Source organism: Stigmatopora argus, chromosome 1 (assembly GCF_051989625.1).
Source record: "Stigmatopora argus isolate UIUO_Sarg chromosome 1, RoL_Sarg_1.0, whole genome shotgun sequence".
Taxonomy (NCBI): domain Eukaryota; kingdom Metazoa; phylum Chordata; class Actinopteri; order Syngnathiformes; family Syngnathidae; genus Stigmatopora; species Stigmatopora argus.
In genome coordinates, this window is record NC_135387.1 from 23,456,565 (window position 1) to 23,473,396 (window position 16,832).

Below are 16,832 nucleotides of genomic sequence, written 5' to 3' on the forward strand. Positions count from 1 at the left end.
TTACGTGAGAATTTGAAGAGTTCAGGGGGCAAAATGCAAATGTATGCCTTGTTTGGTTTGGCAAGCTATTTGTATTTATTGTATGCAGCGTGAAGATTTGTGGCTGGATGCTTTGAGAGGGTTCACCAAATTTGTATGTTTGGGTGCACTTTAAGATAAGAGAAATTGCACTAAACTCCATGAAAGATGTTTTTCTGCTTCCCACTGTGTGGGTCAGAAGAAGTGCTGCCAATAAAATGATTTGATTCACATCACTAACAATGCACTTTGTACACAAAAGTAATTGATTTTGTCTTATAATAATAATAAAAAATGAAAAACTGCAGATTAAAAAGATAAGAAAGAATAACTTGGGTTAACATCCATCCAACCAGCCATCCACCCCCTCTATTTATGGCATGAAAAGCTATATCAAAATACAATGATACAAATGAAAATATTATGATGACTAATAGAACAACAAAAAGAGAGACACTCACTATATGAAGAGAAAATGATGTTAAAGATAAATGTATATCATCTCGATTTACAATCATTTTAGAAGTTATCAGTAATACTGTGACTTCTGTCTAATTAAGTCAATGATGAAATATCTCATCTCATTTTCTGAACCGCTTTATCCTCATTAGGGTTGCGGGGGGTGCTGGAGCAAATTGCAGCTGTCTCCGGGCCAAAGGCGAGGGACACCCTGAATCGGTGGCCAGCCGACAATAATGAAATATGCAGTTATTTTTAATAGATTCAGGGAAATAACCCGTATTTCAGAAGTGAAAAATTAAGAAAAAAAAACACTGCACCACATGCACAATAGCACAATGGTCTGTTTACTAGTACATTTGTGGCACACCTTGCCCCGACATACAAACACATTTGGCATAGTGCAGGCATACACTCATGCAAAAACCCATCCATCATTTTGACACATACACACACACACACACACACACACACACACACACACACACACACACACACACACACACACACACACACACACACACACACACACACACACACACACACACACACCCACCCACACACACACACACACACACACACACACACACCCACACACACACCTCCGCACACACACTGACAGCAAGAATGTTCCCCCTACTTAGACCGCCTTTTTACAAGAGTATAATGGATGAGTCCATTAGCAGCAAAGTAGTTGGTTTGGCTATTTTTCACACCCTCGCTTGTTCCAAAAACGGAACCGTGCTGTCCCAATAAAACCTTTCAACAATATCATCACTTCAATTGATGGACAACATTGGAGCGTGTCCAAACACATAACTGGAGTTAAACACAATTTCCAACTCCCATAATTTCTTGCATATCGATCAATAGGTTAATCAATTCATTGCCTCATTTTTTTTTTAACTAAAATAATTCTTGATATTATTCTACTAACACCTTTTTTTCTGAAATCTAGATGTAGAAATTCTGGTAACAGTGATTTTATCTTGACTGATGTAAACAACTTATTTTAGTGAAAATGCAAATGACTTCCATTCCAAGTGATTGCAATCTACAATATGCTTCAAATTTTGAAGTTCAGCATTTGACTACTGATTCCTCCAATTCTGGTGCGTTTATTTCTTTGGAGTTTTCCAACATTTTTTCCTGTCATCACCAGTAAATCACTCCAAATTGCATACCTGTCAACCTCTGCCGATAACTGCCCTTATAAATGAATATGATTCCCCTTACGAACCCCAAAAAAACCTTACAAACACCGTACGACTCGTACGGTGTTTGTAAGGTTTTTTTGGGGTTCGTAAGGGGAATCATAATCATTTATAAGGGCAGTTATCGGCAGAGGTTGACAGGTATGAATTTGTCTTTATTATGAATCATCTTTTTTTACACATTATAAACTGGACGACATTGGGTAGTTATAATTGAAAACTGTAAACACACATCAACACAAAAACAATTAATATATACTTCAGGAAGTGATAAGTGATTAGACTGTAGGGGCTGCTATTTGTAACATAAACGCTAACCAGTCTTGACATGTGGCTTTTGTTAGAGAGTCTGACTCTCACATATCTGTGGAATAACATTTGGCGAGACAAATGAAGCTAGGTATGCTAATGCAGAACAAGTGAAGTGGATGAGTGCTATGATTGCCATTCAAGAAGTACGTGTACTGGAGTTGGCGTAGGATGCGGCTGACAAAAAAAAGCAGAGTAGCACCATCCTTGAGTACAAAACTATTACAGAACACTGTATCCAATCAACGCAAACTATTACGTTATTCACTCAGTCAGCACATACCTGCAAAGAATGCGGAAAGAGAGGAAATTACATTTGAACTGTGAGTCTTGCTAATATTTTCTTGTTTGAATGTTAAGTGTTGGTGAAGAGTGGCTGACAGAAAAAAAAGGTGAGGCGTTAAAAGACTTAACAGTGAGTGGGAGGTTAGAAAGGATGGATGGGTAACGTGAGGCAGACGCAGAAAACTGTACGGATGTGACCTCTCAAAGGGAGGACTAAACTTGGTTTCTCCCCGGTAGAGGTCAAAGGTCCGACTCTGGCCTTGAGGGAAATGGTTGTGCATCATCATGGCAACCTGCAACTAAGTCAGGGAACTCCCATACATTCTCATAAGAGTCTTTGTTCACACAAGTGTGTGTCCAGTTAAATGAGAGTATAAAACCTTTCAGTTCAAAGGTTACATTCTTTCACTGGAAAAGTTGGGGACAATAAAATGACTTTTTTCTAAGCTTGAGAAGGTTGGATTCGTTGTCCTTTTTTCCCTGCAAATACTTGATATTAATTGTATGGAAAATTTGGTTTGAGTGTCTCGCCACAACTCAGATCAACTTGACTTTGAGACCCCGATCTAAACAAAACAAGGAAGAATACTCATGCAATGATGTAAGAATAGGGTGCATTTATTTTTTTGCATTGATTATGTATGTTGTGTAAGCAGGTCACTGCTGTTTGTTCTGTAAGAGCATTTGACAAAATAGCATCCGTTTATCTACATCTCACTTGATTTTCCCCTTGACCACACCATTGTTTTGGGTAAGAAAGTATCAGGAGCAGCCCTGCTGTTATTCCCACTCTCATTTTATCCCTCCTGCCCTGCCGTTGTGTTCGCGCAGCTGTGCATGATTCATAATTACTTCCTGATTTGTGTATTTAAACACCACTGAGTTTGGTATTCATTGTCGGATCGTCTGCGAAAGTCCCTGCGTAAATTCCTGCGTAGATTCCATTGCCATGCAGCCATGCTACCTTTCTCCTCGATGTAGTTTTCGTTTCACAAGTCCTTGTTGTTTTGTAAGGACCCTTCTAAGTTATTAAAGTTGTTGTTATGAGCACAAATTGCCTCGTCCCCACCTGCTTCCCCGCGACTGGGTCCTAATCCCCCCTACCTCGCCAAAGACGTCTCACGTGGACGTAACAGAAAGTGTAAGAAAGTTCATAAAGTTCATAAAACTGTTCATGCCCTTTCTTTAATGACAAGAAACCAGTGTTTGTCATTAAAATAGTGACAAAAACAAACATTCATGAAGGTGTGTGCCACCAATTCATTGCTTAAAATAACCAAATGAACTGCTTCTGAGACTTTGTTGCACATTCTCGAAATGTTTTCACTGCAATTAAATGCATTTGCATAACCGAATGAGAAGCGTGCATCTTTTGGCTATCAAAGACTTTCTTTCTACGAGAATTTAGATCAGGTCTCACAGACGGCCGCTTGAGAATAGGCCAATGTTTTGTTCTTTGGCATTCTTGAGTGCGTTAACTGTGTCTTTTGGATCATTATCCTGTTGGAGGACCCATGACCTGCATCTGAGAGTAAGATCCCCAATGGTGCTCCCATATTCTCCATCAGCCTGCTTCTATTATCTGGAGTGAGCCGATACAAGTGCATGTCTGTGAAGTGGAGTGGAATTTCATCTTGGTGCCACTGAAGGTAGAACTCTTCCCTACTGCAGCTTTCCTCTTCTGGCATGATTCAAAACATGCATATCTGTGGAATGTTCAGTCCTTGTGAAGTTCTTTGTTACTGAATATTTATATCTTCTCCATCGGGCAACTACACACTGACATGCGCGCAAAGATACACCCTTCGGCTTTGTAGTGGATAATGGCAGTCCTATCATGATGATGGCTGCCAGACTCAGGCTCATCTTTCAGTGCAGGACTTGGTTTTGGGGAGTTCTAAAGACTTATTTGTTGGCATCAAGGGGTGAAAAACGAGATGAATGACGTGAGATAAAGGCTGAATGGACAAAAGACAGGCAAGCCATATTTTCAAGGCATTAAAAAATGGAATAGCCACTTCCAAAAATGGTTAGAAATCCAGGTTTGACTTTATTTTATACCATACCATCATAAACACTGATATAATTTTCTCATAGGCTGTAACGTTAAAAAAACTATGCTTGTCTGTCCAAAGAATGTTGTGACCGAGGTACGCTTTTTTTTCTTAGGTTCAAAAACTAGTAAATCAATGTTATTTCCCTAAAATTTCTTGTTTCTGTAATCCTAGATTACCTTCCCTCACCTCCTTCATCGCAGATCATCTTGTTCTGCTGATAGATCTAGATTGAAGAGTGAAAACATGACGGAAACGGTTCCGCTTGAAGGCCCATCTCTCCCTATTTAATCCTTGCTCATTCGTCATTCTTAATCCGTTAAATCCTTCGCTCACCTTTGTGTCAAGGTATACGATGTAAATTGTCAAAATGCACAAGATTTCACAACGATTTGTGAGCTTTGACTTCCTGATCATCTTAGCGCTGTCAACGACTTGTCTGTGAAGTTGTCCAGTTCGCTACTTCCGTGAGTGGGAGATTTTTAGTCCTCCATGCCCCTTGAATTCTTAAAGAAAGTTAAGTGTATTGATGCTGACAGAGCTTTGGGTTACTAATAGGGCGAAAATACAGAAGATTAGCACACAATTCTCATAATTACTCTGTCATAGGCACCACTGACAAAACTTATTAGACACAGCTACGTATCAATCAGGCGGAAATACTTCCAAGACTGCCAGAGCAATTTTTCGAAGACCCTTTTCTGTAAGCAAAGCAGACTAATCTACACTCTATCTGACAAGTCACATTTATCAAAATTATGTACATGAAGAACCTTAATGTGTGGATATGTTGAGGACTATTTTCCTGAAACACACAAATGCAAATATGCTTACAATTAAACTCTCTTACAAATGTATCCAGGTAGGAAATAATTCATGTTCCTTCATCACCCAAGCTATTGATGTGACCCACGGCTAAACCTATTTGTGGTATTGTAACCACGTGCATATGGTCAGAATTATTTTTGGCCAACCGTTGCAAAAACTGTGTGCAATCGAACCTTGCTAAAAGGAGTTGTAGCCTTGATGTGAAACACCATGACTTCAACTGGCAGGAGCAGAGAGAGAAATGCTCCTTTTTTTAATGTTTGAAAAATTTGATCTGTATTGTTCCAGACCGCAGACCAGTAAATGGAGACAGTTTCAAGCAATGGTCAGAAACCAGCAACAGCAGGGGCGCCAGATTTTGACATGGCTGAAATAAACTTGGATTTTAGTGCCAGCCCAGAGTCTCATTTTGGCAGTTTTACTGATTTTTATCTTGGGAATGCGGCCTTGCCCATCTGCATATCCTCCAAAATTCCTCAATCATTCAACAGAGATATTTCAACTACATCGGAACAGTGACTGTGTAATGTGATTATGGAGCGCTTAAGAACATCTTTGCTTTTAGGTCTGATATATCGGTTTAGGGCGGCCCAGTGGCGCGAGTGGTTAGCGCGTCGGCCTCACAGCTCTGGGGTCCTGGGTTCAAATCCAGGTCATATCCATCTGTGTGGAGTTTGCATGTTCTCCCCGGGCCTACGTGGGTTTCCTCCGGGTACTCCGGTTTCCTCCCACATTCCAAAAAACATACATGGTAGGATGATTGGTCACTCTAAATTGCCCATAGGCATGAGTGTGAGCGTGAATGGTTGTTTGTCTCCTTGTGGCCTGCGATTGGCTGGCCACCAATTCAGGGTGTCCCCCTCCTCTGGCCCGGAGTCAGCTGGGCTAGGCTCCATCACCCCCCGTGACCCTAATGAGGATAAAGGGGTTCCAAAAATGAGATGAGAGAGAAATCGGTGTAATTACAGGAAAGTCGCTTCCTACCTAGGTAAATTGTTCAGACAAAGATGAACTATTTCCATCTATCTTGAGTTTTGAACAATTCCGAATCAATTCCTACAATTGCAAGTCTGTTTTCATTTGTGTCTGTCATCGTTTGTGCATATGGCTTGTTACCTTTGTTAAAATTTATGTGCCGACTCTTAGTAAAAACCTAAGATCACGTTACTGTCTGATTACAGTATTGCATTTCTACCCAATGATTTTTTTGTTTTCCGATCTGAACAAATGAAGAACAAAAACAAAAAAGAATTCTCTACTGTCTGTAATGCCCTGAAGTTAAAGTTGTAAAAAAGAAACCCATTAGGGAGTTTGCATTAAGAGTGTAATGTGGTTCCAGTGGGCTTCATGCCTCATAAAAGACAATAAGACAGTGGGCAGGTGCTGACCATGTGTATTTCATGGTAGCTTGTGAAGACGCCGCTCACACTGAATGGACACTCACCCATGCATGCGTTTCTCGATGACACATTGCACAAGTTCAATGGTGGTTATGTGCGTCTTTTATTTGGTGTGATTGTGAGAAAATATATGTGGCAAAGAGAGATTGAAGAGGTTTGAAATTCCTGCATTCCTACGGGGATTCTTTTTGGTTATTTACCTTTCATGTGCTATGCTTTTATTTGAACCTCCAACATGCAAACACCCTCCCACATGGACACACTCTGTTGTTGGAAACAGTCGTGTGACATGATTGGGCACAGGTGATACTAAAACATGTCAGACAGAATAGAGTGAGCTACAAGATAAGTGCCATAGAAAATAAACAGAAGTGTTTTAATACAAATTACGCACTCTGATTTCGAGTCAAAAATGGTGCATGTGAGGGAATCCAGTACAACCCCAGAACAAAAATGGGGTTACACTTATATTTCATAGAAACAGAACTCTAGTCGGAAAACCTAAATGAATCTACAACGGCCATAATGTTATAGCGATGGAATCAACATAAGTACAAAACAATGCACGCATACACAAACAAACAAACACTAAAACATTCTACATTAACATGAATGTAATTTTTAATAATACTTTTTAGATGCTTTGTTGTCATTATACACAGCTGCGTATAACAAAATTGGTGGTGCGACTCCACAAAGTACGTCTTTCCCAATAAAAACATAAATAAGTAATTTAATTGTTCTAAGGTTGAGGGTTCAATCCCTGTTGAGTTTTCTCCACCTACTCTGGTTTGATCCCACACCCTAAAAATATGAATATTAGCCCAATCAAAATGAAGTATGAGTGTTTGCGTGCATGCTTGTTAGTCTCCTTGTTCCCAGCGATTGGCTGACAACCAATTCAGGGCTGGCATAGGCTCCAGCACCCTTGTGAGGTTAAGCACCTTGAATGAATGAATACTTTTAGACATAAATCCGGCATTTCAAGAAGAAACACCATTCCACCAAGTGCTGGATGTCTTCCATTGTTGTTTATTTTCTTTCAAATGTCATACCTGTCAACCTCTGCCGATAACTGCCCTTATAAATGATTATGATTCCCCTTACAAACCCCCCAAAAACCTTACAAACACCGTACGACTCGTACGGTGTTTGTAAGGGTTTTTTGGGGTTTGTAAGGGGAATCATAATCATTTATAAGGGCAGTTATCGGCAGAGGTTGACAGGTATGAAATGTGGCAAATCTCTTCTGATTGCATTGGCACATTCCACAGTGTTGACACACCATAATGTCACGCTATAAGTGAAGCCAATCCAGTTCCTGCCAAATAACTCTTTTGAGTGGGAATTGCAACGTAAGGAAAACTGTCCACACACCATTTGTAAAAGCACAATTTTGAAGAGGTCTTGATTTATTTCATCTCCCTCTGTGCTCTCTGTGTGTCTCTGTCAGAATGTAATGTAATGTAAACTGTTCAAATGACACACATGATTTGATTCCCTTTGTGCTGGGGCCAATTTTCTTTTGACCAAAAAGGAAGTCTTGTATTTGGGGGGAGATAAAAAGGTGAGTGAATGCAGCTGTAGCAGCCAACACACAACCAGTACACAAATTCTGAGACCATCAAAATTGCATATAAGATTTGGCAATTCAGCTTTTAACTCCTTGGCTGTTGTTGATGGCGATAGATGAATTTGGAGAGAGTTGCGTTGGTTGATCATTGTGAATGATCACTGCCAGCCCTCCCAATTCAAATGGCTTGGATTTCGCAGTCAGTGGCAGAAAATAAGTTAAGATGCTTTGTATTTTGGATGTTGAAATACTAGATATATCCAGAAGCATTGCAGTCAAAATGGGAATTAAAAATTACTCTTTATATTTTGTTTCCCTCCCCCCTAAATCCCTAAACTATCATACTTTAGTAATTAATAAAACTGTAGTCCAATAAAGCACTTCTTTCCAAATGTCTCACTTGACTAATTAATTATTGTTTCTACTGAAAAAAGTATGTGACCAGTGTTTTAAAATTGTTTCAATCTTTAGGTTGTAAAACTATCCAATTCACATCTTATTAAATACTTCTAGTGAAAGGCACATTTGTGAACCCTGCTCCCCCCAAATAATTGCATGTGCAGCCTTTCATGTGTTCGCATGTATGTGTGTGAGCCCCGTAATGAATTACACCAGTGAAGGATAGACGTGAATGAAAGATGGGGCAAGAGAGGGAGCAAAGGAAACTGCGAGAGCCCACCGCTGAATGGAAACATTCGGGACAATGAAACCGCTAACACTGAGGGCCTCTTCCCTTTTTGTAACTCCCAAAGTAATTCTTGAACAAATCATGGAGGAAGCTGGAAAAACTCCCATGATTAAAGATTTAGTACTGGGGTCCACATAAGAGGTCTCCAGCCAACAAAAAACCTGTTTGATGCTTTCAGCTCATTGGGGTCCCTACTTTATTCTATGCACGCATTAATCAGCTGCTGCTAATTGACAACACATTCCAAGCACCTCATGCTTGGTTGTTTAGATTTGGAAAAAAAATCAACTGTGATAAAGTAACTCCAGGGAATAAATACGGTTAGCTATTGTCAATCACCAGCTATGGTGGAATAATTGGATTGGATTGGATTGGATAACTTTATTCATCCCGTATTCGGGAAATTTCATCGTGACATTAGCAAGAAAAGGCATAGTTATAAGTTAGACAGTACAGTCGCAAAGGCTGCAGAAGAACAAAGCAAAAGCAAAAAGTACAAAGCAAATCAAAGTAAATGGAAACTGGAAAATGGAAACAAAAACTGGAACCACACACAGGAACTCTTCCACAAGATGGGGAACTTCTGCAGACTGTGACCGAGGTAGAGAATATGCAGAGTCGCTCTTCCCAGCTTATCCGCACAGTTCCTCAGTAGTCTGGAGCTGAAGACAACAGTAGCAGAGTAGGGCACCTCAACTCTGTTGCTGGTAAGCGCCGACAGCTCTTCCATCTTATCCCATGATGGAATGGTTGGCCAGAAGCGTTGCCTCTTCTCCCGGCACTTTTGTCCAGCTCCGAATCTCCGGCGGCACCAAGGTGTTGCTCCGTCCGTTGCGTATTGTAACAGCTAGTCCCATGTGTGTGACAGCGTAGGCATGGCTGAATGGTTCCAAAAAAGAAGTAGCCGAAAGAAGCCAGGCTAACAGAACAAGGAAAGTTGTAAAAACAAAGTAAAAAGTAGAAAGTACAAAGTAAAGTAAAAAGGAATGTATTAAGAAATATTAAAATGTAATTAAAAAAAGATAGAAGGGCTGTAAAACAAGAAAAACATAAGAGTGGACAGAGCTATTGCCACTGGCTTCCGCGTGACGGCGCCATCTTGGAAAAAAAAATGCCTTATCAGGTCGGTGCGCCTTTTGTATGCAATAAAAACAAAATTCTGTAGATGTCGCTGTATGACGCTGACAGCTTGACACTGTGGGTACATTGCTTGCTGACGTGCTATATTTAGATAGTGAAAAGGCGGAAGTGACGCATATCATGCTCAAAGTATGACAGCATACACAATTTGAAATGATCAAAAAACTTAAAAGTTGAGAGGTATGTAGTAGTTTGACCTAAATCACAGGACTCACTTCAATACATATAGTTGAATGCTATTATGATTTGACTGCACCACATAATTTGATAACGGAATAATGCTGGTTGTTTTTTTTTCTTTTAAAAAGGCGCCACAATTTGGCAGTCATAAGTGCGGCGTGTGGTCCTTGTGATCAGATCTCAGTGGGTCTTAAGTGTGTTAACACCTGTAAGATCCAATAATAACTTGGTGTAAACAGGTTAAAATGTTGAAATGAAAAACAGCAGTATGTTGAAGTGTTTTCCAAATGATGTCAATGATCTTTAACCCAAAGGTGTCGTGAAAATACTGCTTGCACATTGTCCTCGTGCGTCTCGGATTACTTCAATGTTTTGCCTTGGTTAAGCCACTTTGGCAGTTGTGGCTGATTTACACTGTCAGATACTACACAGTTCACCAACACGCTCTATAGAGAACTAAACATAACTCATGTCACTTATATTTTCACCCTGACATAGTGTGGTCGACGGAACAAAGGGCTTTCAGCCCCTTTGGTTTAAGTCATGCCTTACCTCAACCATACAGCTTGGAAAGACATAGTTAGTTATACACCTGATCACAGTCTGAAACAAATGTTAAATGTGATTACATTCCATCCTCTATCTAGCCAGTCATTTTAACTCAAGGAATATTCACCCTTTGGGCTAATGTGAATACAAACCAGGGAACTCTAGTGACGAGTCTGAGACCTTGTCAGAAAGGTGGTCTCTGTTTGCTTCCAAGCAAATCGGCGTGTTGATAGTGAGCACGCAATGGTTTCCCCAGACATAGGTATTATGGGAAATGTTGTTTGAGTGGCATCTGAGTCTGGGTTTAGCATTACCTTGGGTAACATGAGTCAAGATTCAACGTGGACCAATGACACTTGATATTTCGGCAGAAGTCCATATGAAAACTGATGGAAAATACACATAAAAATCAGATGCATTTAAGATGTTCAGCACTAGGATGAAGGAGAAACATTTATGTGCAGCAGACTGGAGTGCCATGATTTTTGTATCTCAGTATTTCACCGTATTACCTTGCCCAGATTGACGCTCTTTGTGGGCAAAGGGTGGACTATATATACACCCTTGACTGTGTGCTATGAAAATGGTTCTGAACATTTCTGCTGAGTTCCAGATTTGGGTTTTGAATGTACACTAAATAGCGGTGTTGCCAACATGAAAGCCTAGCTTTCGATTAGTTATAAACAAGCTAATGAAAAGGGGAGAGAAAATCTGTCACAACTACTGAATATGCATTGGGTATGCTTATTCTATCACTAAGAAAGTGGCGGAAAAGAAAGAAGTAATGTGACTCAAAAAGCCAAACCAAAAAACCCACCAGCCAACCAAGAAAGAAACATTGTGTAAAAAATATTTTAAAAACTACTTTCAGTGACCGTAGCTAAAAATCTCAATTGGAGAAGTGAAAATACAATGTTACAACAAAATTGTATTCTTCTTCAAGAAGAAAAGCTTATTTTGGACAGCAGAATTTGCAAATCATTCACAAGCTAGAAGAAAGGGAGGGTCTAGGTTGGAATTTCCGGTAAACTTCAGAGACAAGCTCGGCAAAATTGGAGATAGCTTTATGGACTTAAGAGACAATGATGAACTTGATGACTACTAGAAAGGCTAAAATCTTTAGGGGAAAAAAACTGTTCCCAACATACTTGCTCATCAGCAATATTGAGTTGAAAGAATGTCTTGGCTTGGCTTCTTCTGGGATGGGCTCATAAATTCTCTCTGATAAAATACATGATGGCAGCTCTGCAATGAATCCAGAAGTTGACATAAACATTCTGTTTGCCATTGTAAACAAAACACAACTAGATTTATAGGGGAATCCTTTATCATGTCGCATGAAAACGCCCATGTGAATTCAATCTACGTGAAACAAATCAAATCTTAATGTGTGTGTACAGGGAAATAATATAATTTTCAGCACTGAAAACACAAGCCTACAGGTATGCTATTTGTGTGCGTCTTTCTGCTGTCCACCCATTCCTTGCTTTCTCCCGTCCATTCCGAGTCTAAATAACCAATATCCAATCGCACATTCCTCCACCTTCCTAGGGAACCCAGAGGGTGAATAACTGCAAATTGTTGCCATAGTAGGAGTGGGCCGGGTTGAGGGTCACCCCAACCCCCACCCTCTTTTTCACCGTAGTTATTTGATAGGATAAGACAAAGCAGCTAAATTTCTCCTCCAAAAATATTTTCCCTGACTTTATATTCTCATACCTGTCAACTTATACGTTTTGCCCGTATTTCATACGTTTTTTGATCATTTCAAATTGTGGACGTAACAACTTTTGTACGGCATATTTTTAAGTACTTTTTGTGTAAAACCAAGCTCGTCATACCCATTTCGGCTCTAATCCGGATCATCTCGGTCATTGGTAGCAGACGAAAACGTCATAATCGACTGCTAATATTGTCATGCTTTAAGCATGATATGCGCATTGCCCATTCACAAGCCCACCTTTTTAGTATATAAATATAGCGTGCCAGCAAGCAATGTACCCAGACAGTCAAGCTGTCAGCGTCATTCAGTGACATCTGCAGAATCTTGAATTTAGTGCGTACTAATTGGGCACCCCGTCGACTTTGGTGAAAATTTTATAATTCTATGTGCGCCCTATGTGAGTAAATATTTGCCGCGTTGCATTTGTACATTTACTTTTGATTGCTTAATAAGGGGAATTGCAATCATTAATAAGGAGAGCAAATAGCCGAGGTTGACAGGTATGTATTCTACTCTTTTGCACCGAATTCAGGCAATGCAGGCGTACTGTAGTTGACATCTGGTTCCTCAACATACCTCACTATGATTGATTTTTCATCTGGAGCAGATGTACGTGTGTAGCACGAACACACTGTATTGGTCTTGAAGGAAACATCCAAATTTTGCGATGCGTACACCACAAAGAGAGCATGCTGTTTGGGGCTGGTGTTGTTCATTCACTCTCACAAACTGTCACACTGCTAGTTTACGACCGTGACTTTATCTCACAGCGAACATGTGTTTCTGTACAGCACTCCCCCTTGCCACGTCATGCGCGCACCATGAACATGCAACTGTGACATTTTATTTATGGCCCAGCATTGACACGGTCTGTCTCCGTTTATATGCACACACAATTACAAAAATACGCACACACACTTGCTGAAGGACAAAGTGCAGATCATCGCGACCGGTCACGGAGTTGGGGGATGTATATTAGGATTCTTGTCAGTAATAATATACACATAAATCCACGCAGACAGATGTGTGGACCTAATATTGAATGCATGGAAAGGGTCAAACATTGATGTATTTCATTATGCATCAAACTTATATTTTTCACTAACTCTATAGCCACTTTTATCATGCACTTAAAGCAAAGGTAGTTAAAAAAGATGTATCAACAAACTAAACATTACAGATAAAACATTTTAAAGGATTTTCTTTTCTTTTCACACAATTATAAAAAAAATATTATGGGTAAATTGTCAATATATAATTTTCTCCAACTCAATCATTCATTCTTTTCCAGTTCCAGTTTTTGTCCAACTTTACAACATCTTTTTGAGTCTGTATCCGTTTTAGCTACCGCAACCAAGATGGCGCCATTCAAATGGCAGCCGGTGGCGGTAGCTCCGTCCACTCTTGCTCGTTTTGTGTTTTTGCTGCTTTTCTGTCCTAATGATTTGATTGGTGATTCTTAATGATCCCATTTATTTTGATTTGCCTTGTACTTTGTGCTTTTACTTTGTTGTTCTGTCTAATCACCCTCTGCTACTGTCACAATGAAATTTCCCGAATACGGGATGAATAAAGTTATCCAATCCAATCCAATCCAATCCATTTTATACCCACCTTTAAATTACTAACTTTGGCTTGATCGCTGTGTGCCTACATCCTCCCTTTTTAATTTTAATTAAAAAAATGTGCTGATATAAAAGTTGAAATTAGCCATTTTTAATTTTTAATTAGCCAAACGAGAGCTTGGGGCTAAAAATAAACTCAAATTCAAACAAACTTGTTCGGGGTCTTGCATCTAAGATAAAGAAGAAAAAGGACAGATTTTTAAAAGTAACTCCAACGTTGAACTGGCCATGTGTCGTTCATTAATTTCTCGTTCTGCTAATTTTATTTACATATTCTCCGCTACTCTGCTTTAAAAGCAGGCGTCTCTCTTTTTTTTGTATAAATGTCGAGTTCATTGTGAATGAAGGCCTTCCAGCACTCCCCTTAATTTGATTAGGGACTGTTTGTGTTTTCCTTTGAAGGGATCACCGCAAAGTGCTGGCTGGATCAAATGCATTAAAGAGATAAGCGCTGATGCAAGCTTTTCCATTTACTTTCATCAGCTCAACTGCTTGCAGACTTTAGTACTATTTTTCATTTGGAGTGATGGCTAAGTAGATGAATTTAGATAGAGAATAAAGTCTCGAGTTGACTTTACAGCTTCTTTTAACACATTGACGGTTTCATTCAGTTATTCCTTAGTTCAATTATACAGTGGTTAATGGATTCCACCATTCTCTTTAAGCAGGCTAACTCTTCAAAATGTAGATGTGCTGTCACCAAGTTGAACTGTAGTTGACATCCCCCATGGGAACATGCAATACCACTTTATTTACAGAAACTCACTGTGACTTCACTCAGTTGCAGAGTTGTATACATCATTTTACTGTCGAGCGCTGACTGCACAATTTATGCCCACCATCACTGAACCGCACTTTTTTGTCATAACACTTCACCAGCCGTTCTACACACACGAGCAAACGCACACACTCAGGGTTGGTGTTGATTACGTCTGAGCAGCGAACTCAGTGAGGGTCGCTCGCAGCCTGCAGGTAAAGTCAGAGGAGTAATTGGTTCCATATTATGCGTATGTGTGCGCCAGCTTCTAAAACAAACCTGGTTATCCGTGAACCAACATTTGTTGAAGACAGTAATAATTAATGTTATAAAAATGCAACGGTATGTAGTATCTGTTGGTCAATTGGTTAGTTGGGCAGGCTACATTGTACCTAACGTGTTAGGATAGCCACACAGTGAAAGATCATGTGATCAAACAAAATCTCCTTCAACTGTACGTTAACTTTATAAAACGCTCCACATGTTGAGCCTCACTGGAGCGTGATTCTAGATTCCAGCAGTATCACTTAGAGACTCATATTTGACCCGACCCTGACTTGAAACTGACCCCCCATGTCTTCTGTTAAGCTGTAACCTTCAGGCCTGTGGACATGCACGTGTCAAAACAACATTTATCACCTCTGAGATACCCTTCAGCAAACATCATTTTTTCTTTCTACCAACGAATACCCCCCAAAAAGAGACCCTGAATTAGGGAACAGGTGAGTATGAGATAATTTAGTTTTTTGCTTTGCTTCTCAGTTCCATTACAGTAAATTACAATGTGAATTTATGCAGCACATTTGTAAAAAAAAAATCTAAATTAGACTTGACTTGGGCTTAATCCCCAGGTAGCAAATGTTCATGTGTCCAAACATGACTTTTCTGCCTTTTTGTGGTCATAAATCAGCATGGGTGATCTTTGATTAGCTATGCAGGTGTAAAATCACACTAAACCTTTTAAGAAAGCCTTACGAAATCTTCCCCAAGGATGGTCCGACACGCCATGGGAAGCATAATTTTGTTTCTGAGGCTGTGATTAATGTTGAAAATGTTCAGCGAGCATATTAGCACAGTGCAACGATAGCTGGTGCAGATGGTTTGCTTGTATAGCTTGAGTGCACAGTACAGTCAAGGCTTTCAATTTGAATGAATTGGACGTCCATCGTAGTCAATGGCAGCAATATTTCAAAAAAATAGTCTTTCATTGCCGGTGGTATAGCCTCTATTATCTTTAGTTGAACATATTTAGACTGAGCCAATGAATTGTGTTGGCAAGATAAGGATGTTTGTAAAATGAGCAGGCCTGGAGAAATGTTATTTTTCTTTGAATAATCAGATGGATTGCTGCAGATAGTGTTTTGTAAAAGAGCTATTTATCTTTGTACCACTCCTCTTGAATACCACAGCACAGGAACAATTCTGGCTTCAGCATTTTTCATTTCTTTCACAACCGAGTGCCCGCTTTGAAATGTCTTACTAACCAGCAAATAGAAAATATCTCTCATTTTATTCTACTAATTTTGATTTTGAAGACTATTTGTCTCTTTTAGCTGGCATTGTCAGGGTTTGTGTTGGGTTGGGTCACATTTGTGGCTTAGTGTGTCTTTTTTCTTTTTCATTCATTTTCTGCACCGCTAAATCCTCACAAGGGTGGCAGGGGTGCTGGAACCTATCCCAGTTAACTATGGGCACCAGTCGGGGGCACCCTGAATCGGCAGCCAACCAATTTCAGAGCACAAGGACACGGGACAAGTATTCACGTTCACACTCATACCTAAGCTCAATTTAGAGTGTTTAACCAGCCTACCATGCAGATTTGTGGGAAATGGAGGACACCGGAGTACCCGGAGAAAACCCACACAAACCCCAGGAGAACATACACAGTGAGGACTCACCTGGGATTGAAGCTTCGACACCAGAATGGTGAGGCCAGTGCGCTAACCACTCGGCCGCCGCCCTGTCTTCTTCTTAGGATGACCTATTTATTTCACCTGTCGCTGCCTGCTTTTTGGGCGTACCAATTGGCT